The sequence below is a fragment of the Bubalus kerabau genome, unplaced genomic scaffold (assembly GCF_029407905.1).
Source record: "Bubalus kerabau isolate K-KA32 ecotype Philippines breed swamp buffalo unplaced genomic scaffold, PCC_UOA_SB_1v2 scaffold_54, whole genome shotgun sequence".
Taxonomy (NCBI): Eukaryota; Metazoa; Chordata; class Mammalia; order Artiodactyla; family Bovidae; genus Bubalus; species Bubalus kerabau.
In genome coordinates, this window is record NW_026577908.1 from 1,838,228 (window position 1) to 1,850,326 (window position 12,099).

At 56.9% G+C, this 12,099-nt stretch overlaps 4 pseudogenes; all 4 read left to right on the forward strand.

Annotated features, from left to right (window-relative positions):
• The first annotated feature begins 102 nt into the window (after nt 1–102).
• Nucleotides 103–222, forward strand: LOC129640962 (uncharacterized; annotated as a pseudogene).
• A 3,470-nt stretch (nt 223–3,692) lies between these two features.
• Nucleotides 3,693–3,812, forward strand: LOC129640963 (uncharacterized; annotated as a pseudogene).
• A 3,278-nt stretch (nt 3,813–7,090) lies between these two features.
• Nucleotides 7,091–7,210, forward strand: LOC129640964 (uncharacterized; annotated as a pseudogene).
• Nucleotides 7,211–10,656: 3,446 nt separating this feature from the next.
• LOC129640965 (uncharacterized) lies at nt 10,657–10,776 on the forward strand (annotated as a pseudogene).
• The last annotated feature ends 1,323 nt before the right edge of the window (nt 10,777–12,099 follow it).

Genomic DNA, 12,099 nt, shown 5'->3' on the forward strand with positions numbered 1-12,099 from the left:
GGCCCCCGGAGGAGAGGGGCGGCCCGTTGGCCCGACCTGCAGGTCAGAGCGAAAGGGAGGCGAAGCGCAAGGCTCTTAGGGCGCCCCGCGGCGGCCGCGGCCGTCTCCGGCCCTATCGGTCTGAAGGCGCCCGATCTCGTCTGATCTCGGAAGCTAAGCAGGGTCGGGCCTGTTCAGTATCTTGGATGGGAGACCACCTGGGAATTCCGGGTGCTGGAGGCTTTTTTGCCTACCAGAAGAGGTCCTTTAGCCCCCGCCCCGCGTCCCAATTCTTGGACCCACACCCCCCTCGCCCCCCCGCCACCCCCGCAGCCCCAGCCCCTCCCGGGGCGGGGGGAGTGAGTGGGTGGCCGGGGCCCCGACTCCCGCTGCAGACCTGGGTTGCCTCCCCGCGGCCCGCGAGCCCCTCCGCATTCGCATTCGGCTTTCAGGAAACCAGACGACCGGACCGGCCGTCCCGTCTCCCTCTGGGGCTCCTTTGGCTTGCCTCAGGCAATCCCGGGGCTTGCACCGACTCCAGCCAGAGCCCCAGCCCCCGCCCCACCCCCAGCCTCGCAGGCGATCGCGCATGCGCATGCGAGCGCGCGCACAGATCGATGTGCCCAAACGGGGCATCTAGCTTGTTGGCTTGTACTGGGGGTGGATCTATGCCTGGGAGTGGGACTGCTGAACCATAGGCTACTTCTATGTTTAGTTCCTTCGCGAACCTCCATACTCTTTTCCATCCCGGCTGTACCAACTCCCATTCCTACTCAGCGTGGAGGAGAGTTCCCTTTGCTCCACAGCTTCTCCAGCATCTGCTATGGACAGACATTGCAATGAGGCCCAGTCGGACTCGGGCGAAGTGGTCCCTCCTTGGCGTTTGGAGTTGAGTCTCTCCAATCATTAGTGACGTGGAGCAAGATGACCGTTTGGAAATGCAGATGCAATTCTGTCACCATCCTGCTCCAACGGCTCTTGTATTTTCCCATCATATTGAAGATACGACCAATTCCCTTCATGCCTGCTCCTCACGTTCTTCTCGGATGTCTTTTCCCTGGAATGCCCTCTGCACTCTTTGGCTTCCATCCCATAGGGCATTTTCATTTCTTGAACGTCCTAAGGTTCCCTGGTCACGTAGACTTCCAGGATGCTGTTTTCCCTGCCTGAAATTCTTCCTGCATCTCAACCCTGGTTTACGTAGGTTCCACCTATGGACCTCAACGCAATGGTTACTCTGAAAAGCCTTCCCTGACACCCAGGTTTTGGTGAGGGTAGAGGCCCCTCGACAAGTTCTCAAAGGATCTGCCTGTGATGTATCATTAGATTCGTCTCAGTGAAAGCAGGAACTCTGTGTCTGCTTCTCTCCGCCTTCTAGTTCCAGAAACTTATTACATGCCTCCCAGCTCATCGTAGGTGCTCAGGATTTACTTAGCGTGTGAAAGACAGAAAAGTTCTTGGAAGCCTCAAGGTGTCACTTGGCTCGGCACTTTTGATCTCTTTGTATATTTGGCGATTCCATTCTTTCCTTTCCTGGGTTCATGTGTACGCTATATTCAAGGCACAATCTAAGGCATTAAGACATATCCATCAGTATGGGTTCTTGCTTTCAAGGAACTCGTACAGCAGATTTCTACAGTTTAGGGCTTTTCAAATGCTCTAGAAGAATGTGAACGTTCAGTGTGATCCATTTTCATTTCCAAGAAAGATCGTTTGACTTCCATAGCAAAGGTGGAGACCTTCCGACGTGTAGTCCAATACTTAGACCTTGACCATGTCAGGCAAGTCTTGCGGTTCCTTCTGGAGGTGTGTGGCTCTTGCAGAAACGTGAAGATCTTCCATCGTCCTCGGACTTTGGTGTCATTTGCAATCATCAAGAAAGCTTCCAGGTATAGGTTCCAGACCACCACCGCACACACTCAGTAGGCAACGGAGTGGATTCCAGGAATATGCGTTGTTAACCAGCATCACCGTTGATATTGTTGCTGCACGCTCTATGCAGTGGCCAGGGCCTGGATTGTCCACTGGGTCTCATGTGGAATGGAAAGAAGGGCTTCCCCCCCACCCCACCCCACCCCCCACTCTTGACAGCCTTGTGACTAGAAACGGGCCCCGAAACAAGAATCAGACAAACCAGATAAGCCCAGATGGTAGTCCATGAGATGAAGGAACTAAGCAGCTGGTTGGGATGGCGCCAAGGGGAAAGGTTGCTCTTTTTGTCTCCCGCTCTACTCCTTTCTTCCTGGACGCCTTAGGGGTTCATCATGGAGATTTGAAATAAAGTTCACCAAAGTCATATGTGTTGAATCAAGATTTTGCGTTTCACCATCTCTCAAAAACGAAGAGTGCTTAACCTGCACAGGTTTCTTTCAAAAAAGTCAATTGCTTTTCAATTCTGGGGTTTCTCTCTTGCCTTGTTCAAGTAGCCTTAAGAGTAAAAATCAACGAAAACTAAAGAAAGATTCCAAGATACCAACAAAGGACACCTTCTGTTTCTTCAATCACCTTTCCACTTAGTAGCACACGAGCTCTTTTCTTTGTATTTTGCCTAGGGAATTCGCAATGTGCTGGTTCAGATGGCAAGGCATCCGCCCGCAGGAGACTCGGGTTTGATCCCTGGGTCGGGAAGATCCCCTGGAGAAAGAAATGGCAACCCACTCCAGTATTCTCGCCTGGGAAATGCCACGGACAGAGGAGCCTGATGGGCCGCACTCCATGGGGCCTATAAAAGTTGGGCTCAACCCAGCAACTACGAACAGAAGAATTTCCAAAGACCACACTCGTGTGTGTGTGTGTGTGTGTGTGTGTGTGTGTGTGTGTGTATCTCCCTCTCGCCGTCTTGGAGTCTGTCTCGGAAGCTTCATGGATTTCTTCCTCTGTCTCTCCCGACAGCCATCCGCCGGGCCTTTGGTCTGGCCCCGGCCTCTCCCAGGTGCTATGGCTCTGGCTGAGGAGCTCGCGCAGGCCAGCTGTCTCCCATGGCGTGGGTGCGTGCGAGTGTGTGTGTCTGTCTGTGTGCCTGCCTGTGGTTCGTCTGCTCTCTCAGGAAGGTCGGGTGCTTGGCGGGCGGCGTGGGGACAAGGGGGGCGCCTCGGTAGGGCAAAGGGGCGGGGCTGAGGCGCTCCGGTCGACCGCGCCTCCGTGGCTCCCGGTGGGTTTGGGCAGCGGGCAGGTGCCGGGCAAGTTGGGCGCTCAAGATTCGCTGCGCCTAGGCCCGCAGGAGGTTCAGAGGCCCCCGGGCCGCGGGGGTCGGGAGGCGGCGGGGGTAGGGAGGCGGCGGGCCCCGAAGACCGACACCTCCGGGGTCGCGCGGCCCTGAGCAGCGAACGGGATGGGGGGGGGAGGTGGGGGGAGGCCCCGCTCAGCCAGCGCGGCCGGGTCTGGAGTGGCCGGGGGTGGGAGGGCGCCGAGACCTCCGCACCCCTCAGCCCACCCCCCAGGCCCCGCGCGCACGCACGCACGCCCTCCCGGTCACTGGGGGGTCCTGGAAGCCCATCGGGCCCCCGGGCCCGGCCAGGCGGTTGCTGGTCTGGTGTTGGCGGTGTTCGGGGGCCGGGCCGGCGTCAGCAGGCTGGAGTGCGGTCGCGGGTCGTGCGGCTCAAGTACAGCACGGCCCCCGGAGGAGAGGGGCGGCCCGTTGGCCCGACCTGCAGGTCAGAGCGAAAGGGAGGCGAAGCGCAAGGCTCTTAGGGCGCCCCGCGGCGGCCGCGGCCGTCTCCGGCCCTATCGGTCTGAAGGCGCCCGATCTCGTCTGATCTCGGAAGCTAAGCAGGGTCGGGCCTGTTCAGTATCTTGGATGGGAGACCACCTGGGAATTCCGGGTGCTGGAGGCTTTTTTGCCTACCAGAAGAGGTCCTTTAGCCCCCGCCCCGCGTCCCAATTCTTGGACCCACACCCCCCTCGCCCCCCCGCCACCCCCGCAGCCCCAGCCCCTCCCGGGGCGGGGGGAGTGAGTGGGTGGCCGGGGCCCCGACTCCCGCTGCAGACCTGGGTTGCCTCCCCGCGGCCCGCGAGCCCCTCCGCATTCGCATTCGGCTTTCAGGAAACCAGACGACCGGACCGGCCGTCCCGTCTCCCTCTGGGGCTCCTTTGGCTTGCCTCAGGCAATCCCGGGGCTTGCACCGACTCCAGCCAGAGCCCCAGCCCCCGCCCCACCCCCAGCCTCGCAGGCGATCGCGCATGCGCATGCGAGCGCGCGCACAGATCGATGTGCCCAAACGGGGCATCTAGCTTGTTGGCTTGTACTGGGGGTGGATCTATGCCTGGGAGTGGGACTGCTGAACCATAGGCTGCTTCTACGTTTAGTTCCTTCGCGAACCTCCATACTCTTTTCCATCCCGGCTGTACCAACTCCCATTCCTACTCAGCGTGGAGGAGAGTTCCCTTTGCTCCACAGCTTCTCCAGCATCTGCTATGGACAGACATTGCAATGAGGCCCAATCGGACTCGGGCGAAGTGGTCCCTCCTTGGCGTTTGGAGTTGAGTCTCTCCAATCATTAGTGACGTGGAGCAAGATGACCGTTTGGAAATGCAGATGCAATTCTGTCACCATCCTGCTCCAACGGCTCTTGTATTTTCCCATCATATTGAAGATACGACCAATTCCCTTCATGCCTGCTCCTCACGTTCTTCTCGGATGTCTTTTCCCTGGAATGCCCTCTGCACTCTTTGGCTTCCATCCCATAGGGCATTTTCATTTCTTGAACGTCCTAAGTTTCCCTGGTCACCTAGACTTCCAGGATGCTGTTTTCCCTGCCTGAAATTCTTCCTGCATCTCAACCCTGGTTTACGTAGGTTCCACCTATGGACCTCAACGCAATGGTTACTCTGAAAAGCCTTCCCTGACACCCAGGTTTTGGTGAGGGTAGAGGCCCCTCGACAAGTTCTCCAAGGATCTGCCTGTGATGTATCATTAGATTCGTCTCAGTGAAAGCAGGAACTCTGTGTCTGCTTCTCTCCGCCTCCTAGTTCCAGAAACTTATTACATGCCTCCCAGCTCATCGTAGGTGCTCAGGATTTACTTAGCGTGTGAAAGACAGAAAAGTTCTTGGAAGCCTCAAGGTGTCACTTGGCTCGGCACTTTTGATCTCTTTGTGTATTTGGCGATTCCATTCTTTCCTTTCCTGGGTTCATGTGTACGCTATATTCAAGGCACAATCTAAGGCATTAAGACATATCCATCAGTATGGGTTCTTGCTTTCAAGGAACTCGTACAGCAGATTTCTACAGTTTAGGGCTTTTCAAATGCTCTAGAAGAATGTGAACGTTCAGTGTGATCCATTTTCATTTCCAAGAAAGATCGTTTGACTTCCATAGCAAAGGTGGAGACCTTCCGACGTGTAGTCCAATACTTAGACCTTGACCATGTCAGGCAAGTCTTGCGGTTCCTTCTGGAGGTGTGTGGCTCTTGCAGAAACGTGAAGATCTTCCATCGTCCTCGGACTTTGGTGTCATTTGCAATCATCAAGAAAGCTTCCAGGTATAGGTTCCAGACCACCACCGCACACACTCAGTAGCCAACGGAGTGGATTCCAGGAATATGCGTTGTTAACCAGCATCACCGTTGATATTGTTGCTGCACGCTCTATGCAGTGGCCAGGGCCTGGATTGTCCACTGGGTCTCATGTGGAATGGAAAGAAGGGCTTCCCCCACCCCCCACCCCACCCCCCACTCTTGACAGCCTTGTGACTAGAAACGGGCCCCGAAACAAGAATCAGACAAACCAGATAAGCCCAGATGGTAGTCCATGAGATGAAGGAACTAAGCAGCTGGTTGGGATGGCGCCAAGGGGAAAGGTTGCTCTTTTTGTCTCCCGCTCTACTCCTTTCTTCCTGGACGCCTTAGGGGTTCATCATGGAGATTTGAAATAAAGTTCACCAAAGTCATATGTGTTGAATCAAGATTTTGCATTTCACCATCTCTCAAAAACGAAGAGTGCTTAACCTGCACAGGTTTCTTTCAAAAAAGTCAATTGCTTTTCAGTTCTGGGGTTTCTCTCTTGCCTTGTTCAAGTAGCCTTAAGAGTAAAAATCAACGAAAACTAAAGAAAGATTCCAAGATACCAACAAAGGACACCTTCTGTTTCTTCAATCACCTTTCCACTTAGTAGCACACGAGCTCTTTTCTTTGTATTTTGCCTAGGGAATTCGCAATGTGCTGGTTCAGATGGCAAGGCATCCGCCCGCAGGAGACTCGGGTTTGATCCCTGGGTCGGGAAGATCCCCTGGAGAAGGTAATGGCAACCCACTCCAGTATTCTCGCCTGGGAAATGCCACGGACAGAGGAGCCTGATGGGCCGCACTCCATGGGTCCTATAAGAGTTGGGCTCAACCCAGCAACTACGAACAGAAGTATTTCCAAAGACCACACTCGTGTGTGTGTGTGTGTGTGTGTGTGTGTGTCTGTCTGTCTGTCTGTCTGTATGTCTGTGTGCCTGCCTGTGGTTCGTCTGCTCTCTCAGGAAGGTCGGGTGCTTGGCGGGCGGCGTGGGGACAAGGGGGGCGCCTCGGTAGGGCAAAGGGGCGGGGCTGAGGCGCTCCGGTCGACCGCGCCTCCGTGGCTCCCGGTGGGTTTGGGCAGCGGGCAGGTGCCGGGCAAGTTGGGCGCTCAAGATTCGCTGCGCCTAGGCCCGCAGGAGGTTCAGAGGCCCCCGGGCCGCGGGGATCGGGAGGCGGCGGGCCCCGAAGACCGACACCTCCGGGGTCGCGCGGCCCTGAGCAGCGAACGGGATGGGGGGGGGAGGTGGGGGGAGGCCCCGCTCAGCCAGCGCGGCCGGGTCTGGAGTGGCCGGGGGTGGGAGGGCGCCGAGACCTCCGCACCCCTCAGCCCACCCCCCAGGCCCCGCGCGCACGCACGCACGCCCTCCCGGTCACTGGGGGGTCCTGGAAGCCCATCGGGCCCCCGGGCCCGGCCAGGCGGTTGCTGGTCTGGTGTTGGCGGTGTTCGGGGGCCGGGCCGGCGTCAGCAGGCTGGAGTGCGGTCGCGGGTCGTGCGGCTCAAGTACAGCACGGCCCCCGGAGGAGAGGGGCGGCCCGTTGGCCCGACCTGCAGGTCAGAGCGAAAGGGAGGCGAAGCGCAAGGCTCTTAGGGCGCCCCGCGGCGGCCGCGGCCGTCTCCGGCCCTATCGGTCTGAAGGCGCCCGATCTCGTCTGATCTCGGAAGCTAAGCAGGGTCGGGCCTGTTCAGTATCTTGGATGGGAGACCACCTGGGAATTCCGGGTGCTGGAGGCTTTTTTGCCTACCAGAAGAGGTCCTTTAGCCCCCGCCCCGCGTCCCAATTCTTGGACCCACACCCCCCTCGCCCCCCCGCCACCCCCGCAGCCCCAGCCCCTCCCGGGGCGGGGGGAGTGAGTGGGTGGCCGGGGCCCCGACTCCCGCTGCAGACCTGGGTTGCCTCCCCGCGGCCCGCAAGCCCCTCCGCATTCGCATTCGGCTTTCAGGAAACCAGACGACCGGACCGGCCGTCCCGTCTCCCTCTGGGGCTCCTTTGGCTTGCCTCAGGCAATCCCGGGGCTTGCACCGACTCCAGCCAGAGCCCCAGCCCCCGCCCCACCCCCAGCCTCGCAGGCGATCGCGCATGCGCATGCGAGCGCGCGCACAGATCGATGTGCCCAAACGGGGCATCTAGCTTGTTGGCTTGTACTGGGGGTGGATCTATGCCTGGGAGTGGGACTGCTGAACCATAGGCTACTTCTACGTTTAGTTCCTTCGCGAACCTCCATACTCTTTTCCATCCCGGCTGTACCAACTCCCATTCCTACTCAGCGTGGAGGAGAGTTCCCTTTGCTCCACAGCTTCTCCAGCATCTGCTATGGACAGACATTGCAATGAGGCCCAATCGGACTCGGGCGAAGTGGTCCCTCCTTGGCGTTTGGAGTTGAGTCTCTCCAATCATTAGTGACGTGGAGCAAGATGACCGTTTGGAAATGCAGATGCAATTCTGTCACCATCCTGCTCCAACGGCTCTTGTATTTTCCCATCATATTGAAGATACGACCAATTCCCTTCATGCCTGCTCCTCACGTTCTTCTCGGATGTCTTTTCCCTGGAATGCCCTCTGCACTCTTTGGCTTCCATCCCATAGGGCATTTTCATTTCTTGAACGTCCTAAGGTTCCCTGGTCACGTAGACTTCCAGGATGCTGTTTTCCCTGCCTGAAATTCTTCCTGCATCTCAACCCTGGTTTACGTAGGTTCAACCTATGGACCTCAACGCAATGGTTACTCTGAAAAGCCTTCCCTGACGCCCAGGTTTTGGTGAGGGTAGAGGCCCCTCGACAAGTTCTCAAAGGATCTGCCTGTGATGTATCATTAGATTCGTCTCAGTGAAAGCAGGAACTCTGTGTCTGCTTCTCTCCGCCTTCTAGTTCCAGAAACTTATTACATGCCTCCCAGCTCATCGTAGGTGCTCAGGATTTACTTAGCGTGTGAAAGACAGAAAAGTTCTTGGAAGCCTCAAGGTGTCACTTGGCTCGGCACTTTTGATCTCTTTGTATATTTGGCGATTCCATTCTTTCCTTTCCTGGGTTCATGTGTACGCTATATTCAAGGCACAATCTAAGGCATTAAGACATATCCATCAGTATGGGTTCTTGCTTTCAAGGAACTCGTACAGCAGATTTCTACAGTTTAGGGCTTTTCAAATGCTCTAGAAGAATGTGAACGTTCAGTGTGATCCATTTTCATTTCCAAGAAAGATCGTTTGACTTCCATAGCAAAGGTGGAGACCTTCCGACGTGTAGTCCAATACTTAGACCTTGACCATGTCAGGCAAGTCTTGCGGTTCCTTCTGGAGGTGTGTGGCTCTTGCAGAAACGTGAAGATCTTCCATCGTCCTCGGACTTTGGTGTCATTTGCAACCATCAAGAAAGCTTCCAGGTATAGGTTCCAGACCACCACCGCACACACTCAGTAGGCAACGGAGTGGATTCCAGGAATATGCGTTGTTAACCAGCATCACCGTTGATATTGTTGCTGCACGCTCTATGCAGTGGCCAGGGCCTGGATTGTCCACTGGGTCTCATGTGGAATGGAAAGAAGGGCTTCCCCCACCCCCCACCCCACCCCCCACTCTTGACAGCCTTGTGACTAGAAACGGGCCCCGAAACAAGAATCAGACAAACCAGATAAGCCCAGATGGTAGTCCATGAGATGAAGGAACTAAGCAGCTGGTTGGGATGGCGCCAAGGGGAAAGGTTGCTCTTTTTGTCTCCCGCTCTACTCCTTTCTTCCTGGACGCCTTAGGGGTTCATCATGGAGATTTGAAATAAAGTTCACCAAAGTCATATGTGTTGAATCAAGATTTTGCGTTTCACCATCTCTCAAAAACGAAGAGTGCTTAACCTGCACAGGTTTCTTTCAAAAAAGTCAATTGCTTTTCAATTCTGGGGTTTCTCTCTTGCCTTGTTCAAGTAGCCTTAAGAGTAAAAATCAACGAAAACTAAAGAAAGATTCCAAGATACCAACAAAGGACACCTTCTGTTTCTTCAATCACCTTTCCACTTAGTAGCACACGAGCTCTTTTCTTTGTATTTTGCCTAGGGAATTCGCAATGTGCTGGTTCAGATGGCAAGGCATCCGCCCGCAGGAGACTCGGGTTTGATCCCTGGGTCGGGAAGATCCCCTGGAGAAAGAAATGGCAACCCACTCCAGTATTCTCGCCTGGGAAATGCCACGGACAGAGGAGCCTGATGGGCCGCACTCCATGGGGCCTATAAAAGTTGGGCTCAACTCAGCAACTACGAACAGAAGAATTTCCAAAGACCACACTCGTGTGTGTGTGTGTGTGTGTGTGTGTGTGTGTGTGTATCTCCCTCTCGCCGTCTTGGAGTCTTTCTCGGAAGCTTCATGGATTTCTTCCTCTGTCTCTCCCGACAGCCATCCGCCGGGCCTTTGGTCTGGCCCCGGCCTCTCCCAGGTGCTATGGCTCTGGCTGAGGAGCTCGCGCAGGCCAGCTGTCTCCCATGGCGTGGGTGCGTGCGAGTGTGTGTGTCTGTCTGTGTGCCTGCCTGTGGTTCGTCTGCTCTCTCAGGAAGGTCGGGTGCTTGGCGGGCGGCGTGGGGACAAGGGGGGCGCCTCGGTAGGGCAAAGGGGCGGGGCTGAGGCGCTCCGGTCGACCGCGCCTCCGTGGCTCCCGGTGGGTTTGGGCAGCGGGCAGGTGCCGGGCAAGTTGGGCGCTCAAGATTCGCTGCGCCTAGGCCCGCAGGAGGTTCAGAGGCCCCCGGGCCGCGGGGATCGGGAGGCGGCGGGCCCCGAAGACCGACACCTCCGGGGTCGCGCGGCCCTGAGCAGCGAACGGGATGCGGGGGGGGGGGGGGAGGCCCCGCTCAGCCAGCGCGGCCGGGTCTGGAGTGGCCGGGGGTGGGAGGGCGCCGAGACCTCCGCACCCCTCAGCCCACCCCCCAGGCCCCGCGCGCACGCACGCACGCCCTCCCGGTCACTGGGGGGTCCTGGAAGCCCATCGGGCCCCTGGGCCCGGCCAGGCGGTTGCTGGTCTGGTGTTGGCGGTGTTCGGGGGCCGGGCCGGCGTCAGCAGGCTGGAGTGCGGTCGCGGGTCGTGCGGCTCAAGTACAGCACGGCCCCCGGAGGAGAGGGCCGGCCCGTTGGCCCGACCTGCAGGTCAGAGCGAAAGGGAGGCGAAGCGCAAGGCTCTTAGGGCGCCCCGCGGCGGCCGCGGCCGTCTCCGGCCCTATCGGTCTGAAGGCGCCCGATCTCGTCTGATCTCGGAAGCTAAGCAGGGTCGGGCCTGTTCAGTATCTTGGATGGGAGACCACCTGGGAATTCCGGGTGCTGGAGGCTTTTTTGCCTACCAGAAGAGGTCCTTTAGCCCCCGCCCCGCGTCCCAATTCTTGGACCCACACCCCCCTCGCCCCCCCGCCACCCCCGCAGCCCCAGCCCCTCCCGGGGCGGGGGGAGTGAGTGGGTGGCCGGGGCCCCGACTCCCGCTGCAGACCTGGGTTGCCTCCCCGCGGCCCGCGAGCCCCTCCGCATTCGCATTCGGCTTTCAGGAAACCAGACGACCGGCCGTCCCGTCTCCCTCTGGGGCTCCTTTGGCTTGCCTCAGGCAATCCCGGGGCTTGCACCGACTCCAGCCAGAGCCCCAGCCCCCGCCCCACCCCCAGCCTCGCAGGCGATCGCGCATGCGCATGCGAGCGCGCGCACAGATCGATGTGCCCAAACAGGGGCATCTGGCTTGTTGGCTTGTACTGGGGGTGGATCTATGCCTGGGAGTGGGACTGCTGAACCATAGGCTACTTCTACTTTTAGTTCCTTCGCGAACCTCCATACTCTTTTCCATCCCGGCTGTACCAACTCCCATTCCTACTCAGCGTGGAGGAGAGTTCCCTTTGCTCCACAGCTTCTCCAGCATCTGCTATGGACAGACATTGCAATGAGGCCCAGTCGGACTCGGGCGAAGTGGTCCCTCCTTGGCGTTTGGAGTTGAGTCTCTCCAATCATTAGTGATGTGGAGCAAGATGACCGTTTGGAAATGCAGATGCAATTCTGTCACCATCCTGCTCCAACAGCTCTTGTATTTTCCCACCATATTGAAAATATGACCAATTGCCTTCATGCTTGCTCCTCACGTTCTTCTCGGATGTCTTTTCCCTGGAGATTATTTAGTATAGCTGATCTGGAACCCTTGTTTTTTAATTCTCAGCATTACTGTTCTTTGCTCGCTTTTACTTATATTTGTTTTTTAAATGGTTAAATATTGCAGTGTATAGGGTAAAAAAAAAAAAACAAAACTCTCTCTTCCAACAGACTTCCCTCCCACTCTTCCATGTTGTCCAACATTGTAGGGGAAACCACTATTGATAGTTGGGCTTCTCTGGTGGCTCAACCGGTAAAGAACCCACCTGCTGATGCAGGAGACATAAAGAGACGTGGGTTTAATCCCTGGGATGGGAAGATTCCCTGGAGGAGGGCATGGCGACCCACTCTAATATTCTTGCCTGGAAAATTCCACGGACAGAGGAGCCTGGAGGCCTACAGTCTGTGGAGTTGCAAAGAGTCAGACAAGACTGGGCACTTGTGCACTCACTATTATCAGTTTGCTGTATACATATGCAATTTCCATGTGTGTGTCTTAAGTACTGATACATTCATTCACATACATAT